This window comes from Elephas maximus, chromosome 17 (assembly GCF_024166365.1).
Source record: "Elephas maximus indicus isolate mEleMax1 chromosome 17, mEleMax1 primary haplotype, whole genome shotgun sequence".
NCBI classification, from domain to species: Eukaryota; Metazoa; Chordata; class Mammalia; order Proboscidea; family Elephantidae; genus Elephas; species Elephas maximus.
The window spans coordinates 22,042,194-22,065,251 of NC_064835.1; the positions used below are offsets into that span (position 1 = coordinate 22,042,194).

Consider the following 23,058-nt stretch of genomic DNA (forward strand, 5'->3'; position numbering starts at 1 on the left):
ATCTCACTCCAACAAGGCTGGCATTAATCCAAAAAACACAAAATAGTGAATGTTGGAGAGGCTGTGGAGAGACTGGAACACTTATACACTGCTGGTGGGAATGTCAAATGGTACAACCACTTTGGAAATCAATTTGGCACTTCCTTAAAAAGCTAGAAGTAGAATTACCATATGATCCAGCAATCCCACTCCTCGGAATATATCCTAGAGAAATAAGAGCCTTTACACGAACAGATATATCCACACACATGTTTATTGCAGCACTGTTTACAATAGCAAAAAGATGGAAGCAACCAAGGTGCCCGTCAATGGATGAATGGATAAATTATGGTATATTCACACAATGGAATACTCCGCATCAATAAAGAACAATGAGGAATCTGTGAAACATTTCATAACATGGAGGAACCTGGAAGGCATTATGCTGAGTGAAATTAGTTGCAAAAGGACAAATATTGTATAAGATCACTATTATAAGAACTTGAGAAATAGTTCAAACTGAGAAGAAAACATTCTTTTGTGGTTATGAGAAGGGGGAGAGAGGAAGAGTGGAAGAGGGGTATTCACTAATTAGATAGTAGATAAGAACAACTTTAGGTGAAGGGAAGGACAACACACAATACAGTGGAGGTCAGCACAACTGAACTAAACCAAAAGCAAAGAAGTTTCCTGAATAAACTGAATGCTTCCAAGGCCAGCGTAGCAGGGGCAGTGGTTTGGGGACCATAGTTTCAGGGGACATCGAAGTCAATTGGCATAATAAAATCCATTAAGAAAACATTCTACATCCCACTTCGAAGAGTGGGGTCTGGGGTCTTAAATGCTAACAAGTGGCCATCTATGATTCATCAATGAGTCTCAACCCACCCAGATCAAAGGAAAATGAAGAACACCAAGGACACAAGGTAATTACGAGCCCAAGTGACAGAAAGGGCCACATGAACCAGAGACTACATCATCCTGAGACCAGAAGAACTAGATGGTGCCCGGCTATAACCGATGACTGCCCTGACAAGGAACACAACAGAGAACCCCTGAGGGAGAAGGAGAGCAGTGGGATGCAGACTTCAAATTCTCATAAGAAGACCAGTCTTAATGGTCTGACTGAGACTAGAGGGACCCTGGTGGTCATGGCTCCCAGACCTTCTGTTGGCCCAGGACAGGAACCATTCCCAAAGCCAACTCTTCAGACAGGGATTGGACTGAACAATTGGTTGGAGAGGGATGCTGGTGAGGAGTGAGCTTCTTGGATCAGGTGGACACTTGAGACTATGTTGGCATCTCCTGCCTGGAGGGGAGATGAGAAGGTAGAAGCAGTTAGAAGCTGGTGAAATGGACAGGAAAAGAGAGAGTGGAGGGAGGGAGCGGGCTGTCTCATTATGGGGAGAGTAATTGGGAGTATGTAAAAAAGTTTTTACTTTTTTAGCAAGGCATATATAAGTTTTTTGTATGAGAGACTGACTTGATTTGTAAACTTTCACTAAAAGCACAGTAAAAATTATATACATATAAAAAGAAGAATATTCTGTCAGTCAGACAAATCCAGAAATGAAATCAGCTACCTTAGTATGCAGCCAAGTATTCACAGTTAGAACTGTTCAAGCATAGCCTGAATGATCACTTAGCATTTATATTGTTCAAGGACAAAAGCACTGGATGGAACATTGCATATATCATGTTCAATACCTCTTTGAATCCCACCAATTCATGATTTTATAAATTTAATTGGACTATTGTTAGATACACAGTGGTTAAAAGCTCAGCTGCTAACCAAAATGTCAGGAGTTCAAATCCACCTGGTGCTTCTTGGAAACCCTATGGGGCAGTTCTACTCTATTATAGGGTCGTTATGAGTTGGAATTGACTAGAAGGCAGCTGGGGCTTTTTTGTTACCGTAAAAAGGACCAACAGGAAAGATATGCTAAGAAAATGTGTGATGGCCATCATTATGGGAATGAAAATGCTAATAACTCTCTCTTGGTGGTTGTGTGAAAACTAAGTAAAAGGACACGTGGAAGGTGCTTAGTACAGTTATTGGCTGTTGGCAAGAATTTCATAAATGTTAGTGTTTGTCATGGATTGAAATATGTCCCCCAAAAGTCAACTTGTCCAGGCCATGATTCCTAGTATTGTGTGATTGTCTACCACTTTGTCATCTGATGTAATTTTCCTATGTGTTGTAAATCCTACCTCTATGATGCTAATGAGGATTAAAAAAAATGAGACAGGACTCAATCTGTAAGATTAGGTCGTGTCTTAAACCAATCTCTTTCAAGATATAAAAGAGGGAATGGAGCAGAGAGACATGGAAGACCTTATATACCACCAAGAAAATAGTGCCAGGATTTGACCTACTGACTTTTTGGTTAGCATCCATAGCTCTTAACCACTAGGCTACGGGGCTTTCTTTATATATTAAAAGACATAAAAATGCAGATTTTCACAATTATTTTACTGAATATTAAACTCTTAAAAGTCATCAATATTCTCCATAGTCTATAAATTAAATTCAGACCAATTTTCATGCCACTTAAAGGTTTGTATCATCTAACAACAAATTCATTTTATTATAATTTCTTTTTTTTATTTCTTATCAAGTATCGCATACTTTGGCTATTCCAGAAAAGGACATCTGGTAGGGTTTGGGTTTTGATTAAACATAATTCCCCAACTTTCTTCATCTTCCAACTCCTCTCCCTATGAAATCTAATATAATGTTTAAGGCATAGCCGAAAACTCAAGTTAATAAAACCGCTTTCCATACATTCATGAATTTGTTTATGTTTACATTTAGCACTTAATCATTTAATTCTGTATTACTTATCATGATTTACTTACTACTTTTTATTCATCCCTAGACCATAAACTCAAAAAAGTGCCTGGTACCTTGCTTCACGTATAGCTAGTCTCAATAAAAATGTGCTAAATGAAATTGTTGAAATGTTAGAGATAATTTAACATAGACAAAATATTATTGAACAAAGAGATTTCTATGCCTGAATTGAAACAAGTAAACAAAGAAGTGTTTGCCATAATTTAATAATATAGTGGACAGGGAGATGATAAGAAAACCTGTGTGTGTGAATATTAGAGTGAGGTTGTTATGGATAGAATATTGTCCTCCAAAATATGTGTCATAACTCCTAAACCCTAAGCCTGTGGTTATACTCCTACCTGGGAATGGGTTGTCTTTGTTATGTTAATGAGGCAGGATTAGTGTAGGGTGTATGTTGAGCTGATCTCTTCTGAAATATAAAAGATCAAACAAGAAGAGGAGCAAAGATGGGGGAAGAGAGATACTAACTCACATGAAGACTGCTCAGGAGCAGAAGCTCAGAAAATACAAAGAACTTCCTCCAGAGTCAACGAAGAGAGAAAGCCTTCTGCAAGAGCTGGCACCCTGAATTTGGACTCCTAGCTACTGGAAGTGCACACTCATCTCTGCCAAGAAAACTGGGAGACAGCTACCTGAACTACCAACTGGAAGAGATGTATATTTGTGCCTATTCTAAAAAAAGGTCATCCAACAGAATGTGGAAATTATGGAAGGATATTATTAATTTCACACACAGGTAAAATTTTGCTGAAGATCATTCAGAAATGGCTACAGCAGTACCACAGAGAATGATCAGAAATTCAAGTAGTTTCAGAAGAGGACGTGGAACCAGGGATATCATTGCTGATGTCAGATGGATCCTGGCTGAAAGCAGAGAATACCAGAAGGATGTTTACCTGTGTTTTATTGACTATGCAAAGGCATTCCACTGTGTGGATAGTAACAAATTATGGATAATATTTTGAAAAAAGGGAATTCCAGAACATTTAATTGTGCTCACAAGGAACCTGAACATAGATCAAGAGGCAGTCCTTCGAACAGAACAAGGTTATACTTAGTGGTTTAAAGTCAGGAAAGGTGTGCATCGGGGTTGTATCCTTTCACCATACTTACTTAATCTGTATACTGAGCAAATAATCTGAGAAGCTGGACTGTATGAAGAAGGAAGGGGCATCAGGATTGGAGGAAGACTCATTAACAACCTGCGTTATGCAGATGACACAATATTGTTTGCTGAAAGTGAAGAGGACTTAAAGCACTTACTGATGAAGATCAAAGACCACAGGCATCGGTATGGAATACGCCCCAACATAAAAAAAAAAAAATCATCATAACTGGACCAATAAGTAACATCATGATAAAGAAAGTAAAAACTGTAATTGTCAAGGCTTTCATTTTACTTGGATTCACAATCAACACCCATGAAAACAGCAGTCAAGAAATCAAAAGACACATTGCATTTGGCAAAGTTGCTGCAAAAGACTTCTTAAAAGTATTAAAAAGCCAGGATGTCACCTGGGCTAAGGTCCTCCTGACTCAAGCAATAGTGTTTTCAATCGCCTCATATGCACTTGAAAGCTGGAAGATGAACAAGGAAGACTGAAGAAGAATTGACGCCTTTGAACTGTGGTGTTGGCCAAGAATATTGAATATACCATGGACTGCCAAAAGAACAAACAAATCTGTCTTCGATGAAGTAAAAACTGAATGCTCCTTAGAAGCAAGGATGGTGAGACTACGCCTCATATACTTTGGACATGTTATCAGGAGGGATCAGTCCCTGGAGGAGGACATCATTCTTGGTAAAGTGAGAGGGTCAGTGAAAAAGAGGAAGACCCTCAGGAAGATGGATTGGCACAATGGCTGTAACAATGGGCTCAAGCATAGCAAGGATGTGAGGATGATGCAGAACTGGGCAGTTTTCCACTCGGTTGTACATAGGGTTGCTATAAGTCAGAACTGACTCAATTGTACCTAACAAGAACAACAACAAACTGTGAGAAAATAAATTTGTTTGTTAAAGCCATCCTCTTGTGGTATTTTTGTTATAGCAGCACTAGGTAACTACGACAGAGGACAAGTAGAGATATGTAATTGGTTATGTTCATCATTAGTACATTGGTAGGGAGGCTAGAATAGAGGACACTAAGATACTAAGAATTCAAGATGAGATTCAGACATAAACTTCCTTCTCCCTAAGGAGTTCAGAAGTGTACATTTTTTTCTTCCATTGTTCTGAAGGGGAAAATGATTCTGATGAACCCGGTGGATACTTCTGAATACTAACCTTGCAGTATTCTTTGATGATGAGTGAGGCATAACCTCAAAGTCTCCTTTGGCAATTGTTATGAGTCACTGGTCTTGTTCTCTTAAGACACTGATGCCAAAGGCCATCAGGCCCTTTGCATTGGTTGGTTGATGTGACAGAAAGAATTTATTCTCTGGGTATAGATGCTAAGGGTCTGATTAGAAACAAACAATCATAATGACCTCTCACTAGATTCACATCTCACAGGTATCCACTCTTGGGAAAAGAAACAATTAGAATTTCCCCTTTTCCCCTTTGTCTCTCAAGTATTGAATATTCTCACCTACGTGTAATTTATTGCTCATTTCATTATGGGTTTCAAAGGTGTGACATATTGTTAGAGCTCCAGTGGGCTTCATGTTAAGCTAGTTCAGTTTATTTTTTTATTTTTATTGTGCTTTAAGTGAAAGTTTACAAACCAAGTCAGTCTCCCTCTCAATCAAGAACTTATAAACACCTTGTTATGTATTCCTAGTTGCACTCCCTCTAATGAGGCAGCATACTCTCTATTTTCATGTCCATTCGGCCAGCTTCTGGCCCCCTCTGCCCTCTCATCTCCTCTCTAGACAGGAGCTGCCCACATAGTCTCATGTGTCTAGTGATCCAAGAAGCTCACTCTTCACCAGTATCATTTGCTATCCCATAGTCCAGTCCAATCCCTGTCTGAAAAGTTGGCTTTGGGAATCGTTCCTGTCTTCAGCTAACAGAAGGTCTGGGGACCATGATCTCCCAGGTCCTTCTAGTCTCGATCAGATCCTTAAGCCTGCTCTTTTTATGAGAATTTGAGGTCTGCATCCCCCTGCTCTGCTCCCTCAGAGGTTCTCTGTTGTGTGCCCTGTTAGGGCAGCCATTGGCTGTAGCCAGGCATCATCTACTTCTTCTGGTCTCAGGATGATGCAGTCTCTGGTTTATGTGGCCCTTTCTGTCTCTTGGGCTCATACTTACCCTGTATCTTTGGTCTTCTTCATCCTCCTTTGCTCCAGGTGGGTTGAGAACAATGGATGCATCTTAGATGGCCACTTGCTAGCCTTTAAGGTCCCAGAAGCCACTGTCTAAAATGGGATGCAGAATGTTTTCTTAATAGGTTTTATTATGCCAATTGCCTTAGATGTCCCCTGAAACCATGGTCCCCAAACCCATGCCCCTGCTACTTTGGCCTTCAAAGCATTCAGTTTATTCAGGAAACTTGTTTGCTTTTGGTTTAGTCCAGTTGTGCTGACCTCTCCTGTATTGTGTGTTGTCTTTCCCTTCACCTAAAATAGTTCTTATCTACTGTCTAGTGAACACCACGTTCCTTCTCTTCCTCCCCACTCTCATAAACATCAAAGAATATTTTCTTCTCTGTTTAAACTGTTTTTTGAGTTCTTATAATAGTGGTCTTGAGTCGGAATCGACTTGACGGCACTGGGTTTGGTTTGGTTTTATAATAGTGGTCTTATACAATATTTGTCCTTCTGCAACTGACTAACATCACTCAGCATAATGCCTTCCAGATTCCTCCATGTTATGAAATGTTCACAAATTTATCACTGTTCTTCATTGACGCATATTCCATTGTGTGAATATACCACATTTTGTTTATCCATGAGCACATTGGTTGCTCCCATCTTTTTCTTATTGTAAACAAAAACTGCAATGAACATGGGTGTGCACATATCTTTTCATGTAAAGGCTCTAACTTCTCTAGGCTATATTCCAAGGAGTGGGATTGTTGGATCCCATGGTAGTTCTATTTCTAGATTTTAAGGAAGCATCAAATTGATTTCCAAAGTGGTTGCACCATTTTACATTCCCACTAGCAGTGTATAAATGTTCCATTCTCTCCACAACCTCTCCAAAATATAATATTTTGTGTTTTTTGGATTAATGCCAGCCTTGGAGTGAGATGGAATCTCATTGTAGTTTTGATTTGCGTTTCCCTAATGGCTGTCACATGTCTGTCAGTTTGCTGTACTGTGGGGGTTTGCTCGTTGCTGTGATGCTGGAAGCTATGCCACTGGTATTCAGATACCAGCAGAGTCACCCATGGAGGACAGGTTTCAGCTGAGCTTCCAGACTAAGACACTAGGAAGAAGGATCCGGCAGTCTGCTTTTGAAAAGCATTAGCCAGGGAAAACCTTATGAATAGCAGTGGAACATTGTCTGATATAGTGCAGGAAGATAAGCCCCCCAGGTTGGAAGGCACTCAAAAGATGACTGGGGAAGAGCTGCCTCCTCCAAGTAGAGTCGACTCTAATGATGTGGATGGAGTAAAGCTATTGGGACCTTCATTCACAGATGTGGCATGACTCAAAATGAAAGAAACAGCAGCAAACATTCATTAATAATTGGAACCTGGAATGTATGAAGTATGAATCTAGGAAAATTGGAAATCATCAAAAATGAAATGGAACACATAAACATCGATATCCTAGGCATTAGTGAGCTGAAATGGACTGGTATTGGCCATTTTGAATCAGACAATCATATAGTCTACTATGCTGGGAATGGCAGCTTGAAGAGGAATGGTGTTGCACTCATCGTCACAAAGAAAGTTTCAAGATCTGTCCTGAAGTACAACACTGTCACTGATAGGATAATATCCATACGCCTACAAGAAAGACCAGTTAATACTATTATTCAAATTTATGCACCAACCACTGGGCCAAAGATGAAGAAATAGAAGATTTTTATCAGCTGCTGCAGTCTGAAATTGATTGAACATGCAATCAAGATGTATTGATAATTACTGGCAATTGCAATGTGAAAGTTGGAAACGAAGAAGAAGGATCAGTAGTTGGAAAATACGTCCTTGGTGATAGAAACAATCCCGGAGGTTGAATGATAGAGTTCTGCAAGACCAACGACTTCTTCATTCAAATACCTTCTTTCACCAACATAAACGACGGCTATACACATGGACCTCACCAGATGGAACACACAGAAATCAAATTGACTAAATCTGTGGAAAGAGACAATGGAAAAGCTCAATATCATCATTCAGAACAAGGCAAGATGTCTGCTGTGGAACAGACCATCAATTGCTCATATGCAAGTTCAAGCTGAAACTGAAGAAAATTAGAGCAAGTCCAAGAGAGCCAAAATATGACCTTGAGTATATCCCACCTGAATTTAGAGATAATCTGAAGAATAGATTTGATGCATTGAACACCAATGATCACAGACCAGGCGAGTTGTGGAATGACATCAAGGATATCATACATGAAGAAAGCAAGAGGTCATTGAAAAGACAGGAAAGAAAGAAAAGACCAAGATGGATATCACAGGAGACTCTGAAACTTGCTCTTGAACTTCAATTAGCTAAAGCAAAAGAAAGAATTGGTGAAGTAAAAGCCCTGAACAGGAGATTTCAAAGGGCATCTCGAGAAGACAAAGTAAAGTATTATAATGACATGTGCAAAGAGCTGGAGATGGAAAACCAAAAAGGAAGAACATGCTTGGCGTTTCTCAAGCTGAAAGAACTGAAGAAAAAATTCAAGCCTCAAGTAGCAATAATGAAGGATTCCATGGGGAAAATATTAAACAACACAGGAAGCATCAAAAGAAGATGGAAGGAATACAGAGAGTCATTATACCAAAAAGAATTAGTTAATGTTTAGCCCTTTCAAGAGGTGGCATATGGTCAGGAACCAATGGCACTGAAGGAAGAAGTCCAAGCTGCTCTCAAAGCATTGGCGAAAAGTAAGGCTCCAGGAATTGATGGAATATTGACATGTTCAACAAACAGATGCAGCGCTGGAGGTGCTCACTTGTCTATGCCAAGCAATAAGGAAGACAGCTTCCTGTCCAACTGGCTGGAAGAAATCCATATTTATGCCTATTCCCAAGAAAGGTGATCCAACTGAATGTGGAAATTATAGAACAATATCATTAATATCACAGGCAAGCAAAATTTTGCTGAAGATCATTCAAAAATGGCTATAGCAGCATATTGACAGGGAACTGCCAGAAATTCAGGGTGGTTTCAGAAGAGGACGTGCAACCAGGGATATCACTGCTGATGTCAGATGGATCCTGGCTGAAAGCAGAGAATACCAGAAGGATGTTTACCTGTGTTTTATTGACTATGCAAAGGCATTCAACTGTGTGTATCATAACAAATTATGGACAATATTGCGATGAGTGGGAGTTCCAAAAGAATTGTGCTCATGAGGAACCTTTACAGAGATCAAGATGCAGTTGTTAGGGCAGAACAAGGGGATTCTGATTGGTTTAAGGTCAGGAAAGGTGTGTGTCAGGGTTGTAATCTTTCACCTTACCTATTCAATCTGTATGCTGAGCAAATAATCCGAGAAGCTGGACTATATGAAGAAGAACGGGGCATAAGGATTGGAGAAAGACTCACTCATTAACAACCTGCATTATGCAGATGACACAACCTTGCTTGCTGAAAGTGAAGAGGACTTGAAGCACTTACTAATGAAGATCAGAGACCACAACAGCCTTCAGTGTGGATTGCACCTCAGCATAAAGAAAACAAAAATCCTCACAACTGGACCAATGAGCAACTTCATGATAAACGGAGAAAAGATTGAAGTTGTCAAGGATTTCATTTTACTTGGGTCCACAATCAATATCCATGGAAGCAGCAGTCAAGAAATCAAAAGACGCATTGTATTGGGTAAATCTGCTGCAAAGGACCTCTTCAAAGTGTTGAAGAGCAAAGATGTCACCCTGAAGACTAAGGTGTGCCTGACCTAAGACATGGTATTTTCAATCGCATCATATGCATGTGAAAGCTGGACAATGAATAAAGAAGACCAAAGAAGAGTTGACACCTTTGAATTGTGGTGTTGGTGAAGAATACTGAATATACCATGGACTGCCAAAAGAATGAACAAATCTATCTTAGAAGAAGTACAACCAGGATGCTCCTTAGAAGCAAGGATGGCGAAATTGTGTCTTACATACTTTGGACATGTTGGCAGGAGGGATCAGTCCCTGGAGAAGGACATCATGCTTGGCAGAGTACAGAGTCAGTGGAAAAGAGGAAGACCCTCAATGAGGTGGATTGACACAGTGGCTGCAACAATGAGCTCAAGCATAACAATGATTGTAGGGATGGCTCAGGACTGGGCAGTGTTTCATTCTGCTGTGCATAGGATCGCTATGAGTCGGAACTGACTCGACCGGACCTAACAACAATAACAATGGCTAATGATCTCGAGCATTTCCTCATGTATCTGCTAACTGCCTGAATGTCTTTAGAGAAGCGCCTGTTCATACCCTTTGCCCATTTTTTAATTGGTTTGACTTTTTGTAGTTGAGTTTTTGCAGTATCATGTAGATTTTAGAGGTCAGACCCTCATCGGAAATGTGATAGCTAAAAACTTTTTCCCAGTCTGTAGGTAATCTTTTTACTCTTTTGGTGAAGTCTTTGGATGAGCATAGGTGTCATCTGCAAATAGAGATACTTTTACTTCTTCCTTACCAGTCTGGATGCCCTTTATTTCTTTATCTAGCCTAATTGCTCTGTCTAGGACCTCCAGCACAATGTTGAATAAGAGCGGCGATAAAGGGCATCCTTGTCTGGTTCCCGATCTCAAGGGGGAATGCTTTCAGGCTCTCTCCATTTGGGGTGATGTGGGCTGTTGGCTTTGTATAAATGCCCTTTATGGTGTTGTGGAATTTTCCTTCTATTCCTATTTTGCTGAGAGTTTTTATCATGAATGAGTGTTGAACTTTGTCAAATACCTTTTCTGCATCCATGGATAAGATCATGTGATTCTTGTCTTTTGTCTTATTTATATGATGGATTACATTAATTGTTTTTCTAATGTTGAACGATCCCTGTATATCTGGTATGAATCCCACATAGTTGTTCGTGGGGAATTCTTTTTTTTTAATTTTTTTTTTAGTTGAATTCTATTTGCTAGAATTTTGTTGAGGATTTTTGCATCTAATTTCGTGAGGGATATAGTTCTTCTGGTGCCTGAGGATTTCTTTTGTTGCTCTCTTTCTGTTTATTCTAGTTGTAGGGATAATTCTTTGATTTTGACCCTTTCTTTTTTTTGTATGGGTACATTTAGTGATATAAATTGACCTCTGAACATTGCTTTCACTGTGTTCCAAAGGTATTGATAGGAAGTGTTTTCGTTCTCATTGGATTCTATGAATTTCTTTATTCCATCCTTAATGTCTTCTATAAACCAGTTGTTTCTGAGTAGGGCGTTGTTTAGTTTCCAAGTGTTTGATTTCTTCTCCCTGCTTTTTCTTTTACTGATTTCTACTTTAAGTCCTTATGGTCAGAGGAGATGCTTTGTAATATTTCGATGTTTTGGATTCTGCTAAGGCTTGCTTTATGACCTAATAAGAGGTTTATTCTAGAGAATGTTCCATGTGCATTGGAAAAGAAAATATACCTGGCTGCTGTTGGTTGGAGTGTTCTGTATAAGTCTATGATGTCAATTTGTTTGATTGTGGCATTTAGCTCTTCCATGTTTTTATTGAGCTCCTTTCTAGGTGTTCTGTCCTTCACCAAGAGTGGTGTGCTGAAGTCTCCTGATATAATTGTGGAGCTCTCACTTTTCAGTGCTATTAGAGTTTGTTTTATGTATCTTGTAGCCCTGTTGTTGGGTGCATAAATATTTAATAGGGTTATATCCTTCTGATATACTTTCCCTTAAATCATTATATAGTGTCCTTTCTTATCCTTTGTGGTTGATATAACTTTAAAGTCTATTTTGTCAGAAATTAATATTGCCACTCCTCCTTTTTTTTTTTTTTTGGTTGTTGTTTGCTTGATATATTTTTTCCATCCTTTGAGTTTTAGTTTGTTTGTGTCTGTAAGTCTAAGGTGTGTCTCTTGTAGGCAGCGTATAAATGGATCATGCTTTTGATCCATTCTGCCATTCTTTGCCTCTTTATTGGTGCATTTAGTCCATTTACGTTCACCATAATTGTGGATAGGTATGCGTTTAGTACTGTCATTTTGATGTCTTTTTTGTGTGTGTTGTTGACAGTTTCTTTTTCCCATTTAGTTTTTTGTGCTTAGTAGTTTATATATTGTGTTTTCCTCATATTCGTTGTTGATTTTGTTTCTGCTGAGTCTCTATTTTTTTCTTGCCTTTTATTTTGATGAGCAGGATTGTTAGTCTCCTTTGTGGTTACCTTAGTATTTACCCCTGTTTTCCTATGCCTAAACCTAACATTTATTTCTTTATATCACCTTGTCTTCCTCTCCATGTGAAAGATCTATGGCTATATTTCTTAGTCCCTTTTTATTGTTTTAATGCTCTTCTTTTACATAATGGCACTGCTGTTTCCCTGTTTTGAGCATTTTTTAATATTGATTTATTTTTGTGATTTCCCTGTATGGGTTGACATCTGATTGCTCTGTCCAGTATTCCAGTCTTAGGTTGATATCTGATATTATTGATTTTCTAACTGGAGAACTCCCTTTAATATTTCTTGTAGTTTTGGTTTGGTTTTTATGAATTCCCTAAAGTTCTGTTTATCTGGAAATGCCCTAATTTCACCTTCATATTTGAGGGACAGTTTTGCTGCATATATGATTCTTGGTTGGCAGTTTTTTTTTTTTTCCTTCAATCCTTTATATAAGTCATCCCATTGCCTTCTTGCCTGCATAGATTCTGCCGTGTAGTCTGGGCTTGTTTTTATTGACTCTCCTTTATATGTGACTTTTTGTTTATCCCTAGATTCTCTTAAATTTATCTCTTTATCTTTGGTTTTGGCTACCCATACCTGTTGCCCTCTAGTTGATTCCAACTCATAGCGACCCTATAGGACAAAGTAGAACTACTCCATAAGGTTTCCCGGGAGCACCTGGTGGATTCCAACTGCCAACCTCTTGGTTAGGAGCCATACCTCTTAACCACTACACCACCAGAGTTTCCTTGGTTTTGGCTAATTTGATTATAATATGTCTTGGTGACTTTCTTTTAAGATATACCTTATGTGGAGTTTGATAAGCATCTTGGATAGATAACTTCTCGTCTTTCACGATATCAGGGAAGTTTTCTGCCAATGGATACTCAACAATTCTGTCTGTATTTTCTGTTATCCCTCCCTGTTTTGGTACTCTAATCACTCGTAGATTATTCCTCTCGATAGAGTCCTGCATGATTCCTAGGGTTTCCTCATTTTTTTTTAATTATTTTATGTGATTTTTCTTCAAATATATTGGTGCCAAGTGCTTTAACTTTAATCTCACTAATACTTCTCCTATGACTTTCTACTGAGTTGTCTACTTCTGTAATTTTATTGTTAATCTTCTGAATTTCTGATTGCTCTCTCTGTGTGGATTTTTCCAGCTTATTAATTTTTTCATTATGTTCTTGAATAATCTTTTTAATTTCTTCAATTGCTTTATCTGTGTGTTCCTTGTCTTGTTATGGGTTTGCCTCATTTCCTTCCTGATGTCTTGAAGGGTTCTGTATATTAATCTTTTCTATTCTGCCTCTGGTAATTCCAAGGGGTAATTTGTGTAGGTACCAGTATCTGGTTGCAGCAGGGGATCACACTCTGAGAAAGGAAGGGTGCTGAGAATCGTCCCCCATGTGTCTCTGAGCAAAGCGTGTCTCTGTTCCCTAGAGTGTACAGGTGGGTGGGTTCTGCAGACGGATCACGGGCACCCAATATTTTTGGTTCTAAGGACTGGGAGGTACCAGTTATCCTTGGACCCCTGTCACGGGTGGCCGGGTGACCTGAGTGGAGCCACCAGGCCTTAGGCTCCTGATGTGTGTAGGTGAGAACGCTGTTTACTAGTCAAAGCAACATAAAACATCAAACACCCACGTCTCAGCTGCACAGCTGAAATGGTTGGAGCCTGCCAACAAGGGCCTATTCTCCTGAAATAGGCCCACACATGTCCACGCAAGGGGAAAGGTACTCAAAGTCCATGGACAGTCTTAGAAGGGCAGGGTGTTTGGTGTAGGTTCCAGTGTCTCATTGCAGCAGGGGGTCATGCTCTGAATAAGGCAGTTGGCTGATAGCCATCCCCCAAGTGTCTGTGTGGAAAGTACGTTCGTGTTCCCTAAAGCGCACACGTGGATGGGTTTGGTAGGTGGACCATGGATACCCAATGCTTTTTGTTGTAAGGACTGGGAGGTATCAGTTATCCTTGGACCTCTGTCACTGGTGGCAGGGTGACCTGAGTGGAGCCACAAGTCCTTAGGCCCCTGATGTGGGTAGGTGAGGACCCTGTTTAATAGGCAAAGCAGTGTCAAATATCAAACACCCACCTCTCCACTGCACAGCTGAAACAGTTGCAGTCTGCCAACAAGGGCCTATTCTTCTGAAGTAGGCCCACACAAGTCTATGGGGGGGGGGGAGTTATTCAAAGTCCACGGACCATTTATGCCTGGACAGGAGCCGCTTCTGAGCTCTCCAGGTTAGTGGAGCTGGCAGATTATCTTTTCCCCAGTTGTGAATTTATTCCTTCTCCAAGTCCGGGAGAATGGTTCAGGGTGCACAGCATAGCCTATCTCAGGCCCAGGGAAATCGACAGCCACTGAAGCCAACTTGGGGGCTGAGGCGCAGTAAAATATATGCAATTACTTAGCTTTTGCTGAGAGAGCCATTCTTCTCTGGTTCTGGAGGTGTAAGTAGGCCATGTGGCTGGCTGTTCCTCCCTGAGGAAACTGTGGCCGAATGCTGCCACCAGCCAACCTCAGCCTGAGGGTTCCCAGCAATTCAGGTCCAGCAAATCCTCTGCGGTTCTGAACAGTCTTTTCTTCCCTTTCCGTTCAATCCGTTTTCTAACTTTGCCTTTGGTATTCAGGGCTCCTAGTTTGTCATAAATATAATTGTTCCACTTGTTTTTTTTTTTTGGTCTTTGATGTAAGAGGGTTCACTGGAAGCTTCTGACTACTCAGCCATCTTGGCCCCGCCTCCCTATTTAAGTTTTTAAAAATTCAAAATTTCAGGAAATGTTGAAGTCGTAGACAAAATATGCTTTCTGAAGTGGTCTCCCTCAGGGAAAATAATACAACCTATGATATAAGACTTAAAATCTGTGTGTGTGTGTGTGTGTGTGTGTGTGTTTCCAAAGATCAATGCTAACAGTATTTAGATATTATGATTTACTTATAAAACAGTAATACTTTCAGATATTGCCATAAGCTCCTGCCAAGCCTACCACAGAGAGATAGTCTTTTTTCTCTTAAAAGTGAAAGAGAATTCTTTTAAAAAACTGGAAACGTATGCAGTATAGAGACTATTTTAATTCTCTGTAAAGACTGAATTTCATTGTTAGGTATAAAACTTATATTTGTAAATACTGACTTAAAATATTTACTAAATGGTATAGCATTTTCATATAATAATTACAAATTGATGTAACTGACAGGGTTAAACTGTTCCCCCTCCTCCCATCACCACCATCAGGACCTGTGAGTTCCTGATAAGGCATTTGTTTGTTGCAGTCCAAGCTCTCTTACTGCTTCTCTGCTCAAGGCCACTTCACTACTCATCAACTATTCCCCCCACCTCCATTCAGATGTGAGCAATGAGCCACAAAGTTGTCCTTAGGTAAACATCATATGCCACAAAAAACATGTGTCCCAGCTGCCATGTTGCACCCCTACTGCACCCCATACATGTTAATTAGTTCCTGAAATTGCTCACCTAATCCCAGAAACTTCATGAATTTTGCATAAGTTCCCAAACCTGAAACCTATAACTGCCTTAGAATCCCCAACCTTGGGGAGCTTGATTTGAGACAGTCTCTGAGCTCCTTGCTTGCGTGGGTGGCAACAAAGTCTACTTTGTCTTTCTGAAATGCCTGATGTCTCTAAATTGACTCCAGGGGTCCTTCCGGGCAGAACCCATTGCCATCTGGTTACACTGATAAATACAATAATTGCAATAATTTGTAGGTTGAGTTTCCATTAAATGCTTTCATTACTGGTCGATGGGGGGCTTTAATCTGTTTATTTTTAAGTCATTTTTGCAAATTGGGGTGAGAAGGGCAAAACTTAGTAGCAGAATTACTCATTAACCCTGTGAAAAATTTTGCTTATCAATAATTCCATAAGGAGACTTGGTGGCACAATGGATAAAATGCTGGGCTGCTAACTGAATGATCAGGAGTTCAAACCCACCAGCCCCTCAGTGGGAGGAAATACCTGGTGATCCCCTTCGGTGAAGCTTACAGCCTAGGAAACCCAATGAGGCAGTTCTACTCTGCCCTATAGGCTAGCTATGAGTTGGAATAGACTTGATGGCACATACAACAAAGGTTATATAACAATAGACCAAGAACTATGATACACTGCAAAACCCAATTTTCTGTTCTTAAGAATCTGACAATCTTGATAGAGATATCTACAAGCATTCATTAAAGCAAATAATACCAGAAAGGACATTATTATTGCATAGTGTGTGATGAACAAGAAATGTTTCTGACGATAGCCTGGAGTGGTCAAAAATGCATGGAGAAATAGACACACTTGAATTTCTCATTGAAAGGTGTGTAAAATTTGGAAAGGCGTGATGGAATCAAGGGGCCATTTCAAGATAGGAAAGCAGCATGAATGAAGGCAAGGCCATAGACATGAGCCCAACTTTGTTGAGATATTCTATGAACTACCCCACCCACCATAGTTTATACCTTTCTAGTGTACCTTAATAGTTATCAAAATACTAATATATTTTATTTATGTTTTTTTATTTATACAGTATGCATTTTGTTTTAATCACATTTATTATTCTTCTTAGATACAATGTCTAATCCAAATGTTAAACTCTTGAGAGACCAACAGTTGTCTGTGACTAAATAAAAATTTTGTAAGATATGGCTGAAACTGCTAATTATTATTTTTTTCTCCTTCCTTCCTTAATAATATGTGTTCTGAATCTTAATTTGGCACATGGCCATACAGAATAATCATGGCATTTCTCAGCCTCCCTTGCATCTAGGTTTGGTATTGTGACTAAGTCTAGCCAAAGGGATGATAGTGGATATTCGCATCACTTCTAGATAGGGTCCTTCAAGTGAGGAGTAATTCTCTTCTCCTTCACAGCTTCCTTTCCACTGACTGGATGGTGGAAATGAATGATGGCTTTTGAGTTATTATCTAAGATGAGATGGCAAAAGTTACATGCTGGGGCTAGCAAAGGAACAAGTTAAAAGAAGCTTATGTCCCTGATGAGTGAGCCACCATAAAAATACCAGCCCTGAATTGTCTTCTGATTTAAAGCACTCTGGTGTGTGTGTGTGTATTTGTGTGTGTCTATGTGCACTCATATGTGTGTGCACACATGCATGTCTCACAGCTAAACAGAATCCTAACTAATACAGAATGTAAAAGTCAATTCTGTCCCTGTGGTATACTGATAGTCCATGAAAATGTTAATTGTAAATCAAGAATTGTTTTATTTTGGAGATTAAAAAATAAAAGAAACCCGTATCAGAAAGAAGGAAAGACAAACTCAGTATGAGAACATTATCCAAGTTCATCACCAGGTTTACTTTTAGAATATATTTAATACATCACATTTTTTCCTATTACTAAAACTTTTGATTATATATATTCTTCTGTAATGGTACTTGATAAGCCCTACGCATTTTGTACTTTTCTAATTTGTTAAGTTTCCTCCTTCAAGGTTTTTTTTTTTTTTTTCTCACTCTTTCTCTTGTGGTACAGCTTTATTTCCATTTTAGAATCTGTTTAATATCCATCCTAATGTTTTAATAGCATGTCTTCTATCAGTTCTCAAAAGAACTAGAGATGGATCAGGGACTTTTATCCTCATTAACAACTTTAAACAGAGTTATTATATAAATAAATCATCTGAAACATGTACAATTCTTATAAACAGTTATTTCAACCTATCACCCATCAGTGCAGAAAAAAAGTTTATCACTGGATGTAATTTTTCAAAGCCTGGAGCAATACAATAAAAATTACACATGCAGACCACTATTACAAAAACTCTGGAAAAAACTTAAACACAGAAGAAAATATTCTTTGATGGCTATGAGGGTGAGGAGTGAGGGAGGGGGTATTCACTAATTAGGTAGTAGACTAGAACTATTTTAGGTGAAGGGAAAGACAACACACAATACAGGAGAGGTCAGTACAACTGGACTAAACCAAAAGCAAAGAAATTTCCTGAGCACAACCGAATGCTTCAAAGGCCAGGGTAGCGGGATGGGGGTTTGGGGACTATGGTTTCAGGAGACATCTAGGTCAATTGGTATAACAAAATGTATTAAGAAAACGTTCTGCATCCCACTTTGGTGAGAAGTGTCTGGGGTCTTAAACGCTAGTAAGCAGCCGTCTAAGATGCATCAATCGGTCTCAACCCACCTGGAGAAAAGAAGAATGAAGACTACCAAAGTCATATGGTAAAGATGAGCCTGCAAGACAGAAAGGGCCACATAAACCAGAGACTACATCAACCTGAGACAGGAAGAACTAGATTGTGCCTGCTACCTCTGATTACTACCCTGACCAGTAACACAACAAAGAATCCCTGATGGAACAGAACAGTGGGATGCAGACCTCAAATTCTCATAAAAAAGACCAGACTTAACGGTCTGACTGAGACTAGAGGGACCCTGGAGGTCATGGTCCCCAGAGTCTTTGTTAGCCCAATACTGGAAGCATTTCTAAAGCTAATTCTTCAGACAGGGATTGGACTGGACTATAAGATAGATAAAGATAATGGTGTGGAGTGAGCTTCTTGACTCAAGTAGACACATGAGACTATGTGGGCAGCTACTGTCTGGAGGCAAGATGAGAAGGCGTTGGGGAGACAGGAGCTGGCGGAATGTACATGGGGAATACAGAGAGGAGAGGAGGAGTGTGCTGTCTCATTGGGGGAAAGTAGCTAGGAGTACATAGCAAGGTGTTTATAACTTTTTGTATTAGAGACTGACTTGATTTGTAAACTTTCACTTAAAGCACAATAAATAAATTAATTTGAAAAAGAAAGAAATTACTCACACAGAGCCCTTGTAAAACATATCCAAGCAGTGTATATTATGCATATATATGTACATACACAGATTTTTTTTGCAGGTTAAGATATGAGATATGGAGATAAGGACTGATTGGTAAGTAGATAGAAAGCCAGGAAAGAAGTTTCTTCTAGTTTCCAAAAGGGAAATATCCTCACCTCTCTCACGCCAACTTGTGACTTTATGTGGGAAGTAAAGTGTGATATCACATAGGGGTATTAATGTTTCCTATTTGATGGCAAGCTGATGAGAAAGCACACACAGTTTTATGCATGCCAGTCTGGTCAGATGATTTTAAAAATACATTTTATCCAGAGGTAAGTGCTCATGCTTGGTCCAAAAAGACCTAGTAGCCCTGTGCTCTGCCTCTGGGCATAGCTTTATACAGAACCGAAGTGAACCGAAGCATGATGTTAGTTGGAGATGTCCATGCTTGTCCCAGTGATGCAACTATTTTGGTGGCTTTGCATCTCAGAAGCATTAGAACGAACATGTCAGGAACTTGTATCTAGAAGTGGTTCTAAAAGTAAAGTGAAATGTCTGGTCTTTAAGATGCTGAAGAACCATTTTAGGGAGAGATGGGGAAACACATCCAGGTGCTGCTACCACCTGCAAGAGAAGATGTGCAAGCTTGGCAACTGGCAGGAGGAGCTGGTGGGAGCTGATGCCACCAAGAGCTCCTGAGAGTTATTAACAGGAAAATTCCAAGGCAACAGGTTTTTGTTGTCGTTATTGGCTTATTGCTTCTCAGGAGCAAAGACAAGAGTTTTCTGGTTGTTATTCTAAAAAGCACCAATGTGAGCTTGGTTGGTAAAGGGGAAGAGGGGGAATTTACTACTTGAAAGTCTTCCCAAACTATCATCTGAGTCACATTTTCTATTTTAAACTCCTCTTTACTAATAAGGAGGGAGATCTACAAATTTTTAGTTGGAGCCCCAGAAAATTATTGTCTACAAAATAATTCTGCTATTTTTTTTCTTTTTTCCAGAATAAATATTGAGTCTTTGGGTGAGAGGGATACAAGTAATTAGTCAGAAAAGAATTTTCCTATTTTAACTTTTGCTTGTAAACATGTGATCCACATAGTTTCAATGCATAGTCAAAGAATGTCACTTCTATCTACATCTGTGAATCTATAATATCCATGAAAAGAAAAACCTTTTAGAAATAAGGGAAAATTAACATAGGATTCTCAGGGAAATGGAGATGGTAGCACAATACTAAAACTGTGAAGAAAAGAATGCTGCATAAAAAAAAAAGTAAAAATACCGTAATATATTCTGTCCTGATTATTCTATCAATCTTTTCCACCATGGAGTTATAGTCTTGTGGGCAGGAATTATGTTTTATCATCCACCATCTGGACCCATATTTCTTAATACAGGTCTCTGCACTTAGTAACTAGTAGGAATTAAATTTTGTAGATTTCGAATGGTTAAAAATAATTTATTTTAGAGGTAACTTTTTTCTAAAAGGGTTTATGTGTACAGTTATTAGTAAACATGGACAAATACACAAATTATTAAGATCAAAGGATCAGACCAAACAGATCACTCTATAAATTATGATAGGTAAATCTTATCTAACAAAATGCCAAATCCCATGTATATAAATTATAATCTCCCCACATGAAGGCCTTTGAAGATGTTTAAGAAAATGACTAGATGTAATATGGGTTACTATGGGTGACCTCTGGGACTTCCTAGAATTGACACTGCCCTTCATGTGATGGCCCTCCATGTGACGCTATGAATCCAGCTTATCCTTGGGACTTTTCTTCTAAATAATCAAGTGTTGGCAATAATCTTACTACCTGTGTATATGTGTTGCTGTCTCTGAACTCCTTCCTTACTGAATTTTTGTCCGGGGATTAGAAATCTTTGTTAATGCAAAAGAGTCTTTTCTCAATGATTTTATTTAGGGCAACTTTGACATCCTTATTCCTTAGGGGATTCAGCATTGGCGCAATAATGGTGTAAAACACAGAAGGCACTTTGCCTTGGTCCATGGAGCTGACATTTGATGGCTGCAGGTACATGAACACTGCAGAACCGTAGAAGATTGCAACAGCCAAGTGTGGGAGCTGCAAGTGCTGAAGGCTTTGGACCTGCCCTCAATGGAGCGGATGTGGAGAATGCTTCTAATGAGGAAGAAGTAGGACATAAGGATTGTCAAGATGGGAGCAAGAATATTAAATATACTGAAGCACAAAACTACCACTTCATTGATATAAGTGTTGGAGCAAGAGAGCTCCAACAGTGGAAAAACATCACAGAAGTAATGGTTGATTATTTTAGCCTTGCAGAAAACCACTCTTAGTATGCAACCTGTGTGAGCTGTGGCATCAATCAAGCCCATCATATATACCTCAACTACCAACCAGGAGCAGACCTGATAAGACATGGTGACATTGTAAAGCAATGGCTTACAGATGGCAAGATAACGATCATATGCCATCACAGCCAACATATGACATTCTGATACAATAAAAATAATAAAGAAATAGAGCTGAGTCATGCATTCAGGGTAGGAGATGGTGTTCCTCTCTGTTGCAAAGTCTACCAGCATTTTGGGGGTAATGACAGTGGACTGGGAGAGATCAATGAAGGACAAACTGCTGAGGAAATGGTACATGGGGGTGTGCAGGCAAGAACTGAGCCCAATCAGTGTGATCATCCCCAGGTTCCCCACCACTGTGACACTGTAGGTTCCCAGGAAGAAAAGAAGGAGGGACATCTGGAGTTCTGGTTTGTCTGTTAGCCCAGTGAGGATGAACTTAGTCACTGTGGAATGATTTCCTGCTGTCATTTTCCTCTGGGAATTCTATGGAAGAAGAGAAAGAGTCGAGCCTGGTGTTTATTTATGCAGTATGAATCCGATACAAGTCTTATCACTGAGGTATCTCCAGTTCTCTTTCCCTGTCCTTGCTCTTCGTTGGAAGTTAAAGACTCCAGAATCCTTGTATTATGGGTCATGCAAATAAATATTAGATGGAATTATATCATTTTTTTTTTCTGTGCTGTTAGAGTGGGTCTTAGTATTGACCAGTCTCTAAACATTCAAAAAACTGGTCTGATAACTTAGAATATTGAGTGTTCTTAGCCCTGTTGGTGCAATGGTTAAGCACTCAGCTGCTAACTGAAAGGTTGGCAGTTCAAACTTACCCAGTGGCTCTGTGGGAGAAAGACCTGACAATCTGTGTCTGTAAAAATTACATCTTAGAATACCCTGTAGGGGTAGTTCTACTCTGTTACAAGAGATCAATACGAGTTGAAAACTGACTCAATGGCACCTAACAATAACTGTAACAAATCACTCTCCATGCCTTGTGTTTAATGCTCTCAACTCTTCTGCAAAACAAATATTACCAGGTGCTAAATACAGTTGCCATGGAGTTGATTCTGACTCATGGTGACCCGTGTGTGTCACAGTAGAGCTTTACTCCACAGTGTATTCAATGTCTGATTTTCTGGTAGTAGATCACCAAGATCTTCTTCTGAGGCACATTAACAATCTGCGCTATAAAGGAATACCACAACAATTAGTAGTATACTTATGTATTAGGTAACTAAGGTTCATAGTGGTTAAGTATTTGCCCATAGTTAGGGATATTATAAACAAGTGATCAGTATATGAGAGAAGGCCTGTCTATCTTTATATGGGTCCTTTCCCATTTCACCTTCAGATTTTTCTTTTAACTACCCATGTATGCTCTCCTGTCTTACCTCTCTGTTATATCAGAAAATCATTCACTACAATTAATGTGAAGAAAGTATAAATGTAAAGTAAAAATAATATATTGAATACTCATGTAGACTGGTTTCACTTTAAAGAGTACCTTGGCTACTGGCACTAACTCAATAATATAGAAATAGTGGCTCTGGAAAGTAACTGAATGGCTAACATTTAGTACATCACTCATATTGAACTCACATCCAGGAAGGAAGTTCATTTTATAACAGGAGCCAAATATTCCTGTGACTGAAG

At 39.3% G+C, this 23,058-nt stretch overlaps 1 pseudogene; it reads right to left on the reverse strand.

Annotated features, from left to right (window-relative positions):
- Positions 1-13,257: 13,257 nt before the first annotated feature.
- LOC126060671 (putative olfactory receptor 8G2) lies at positions 13,258-21,879 on the reverse strand (annotated as a pseudogene).
- Between the last annotated feature and the right edge of the window lie 1,179 nt (positions 21,880-23,058).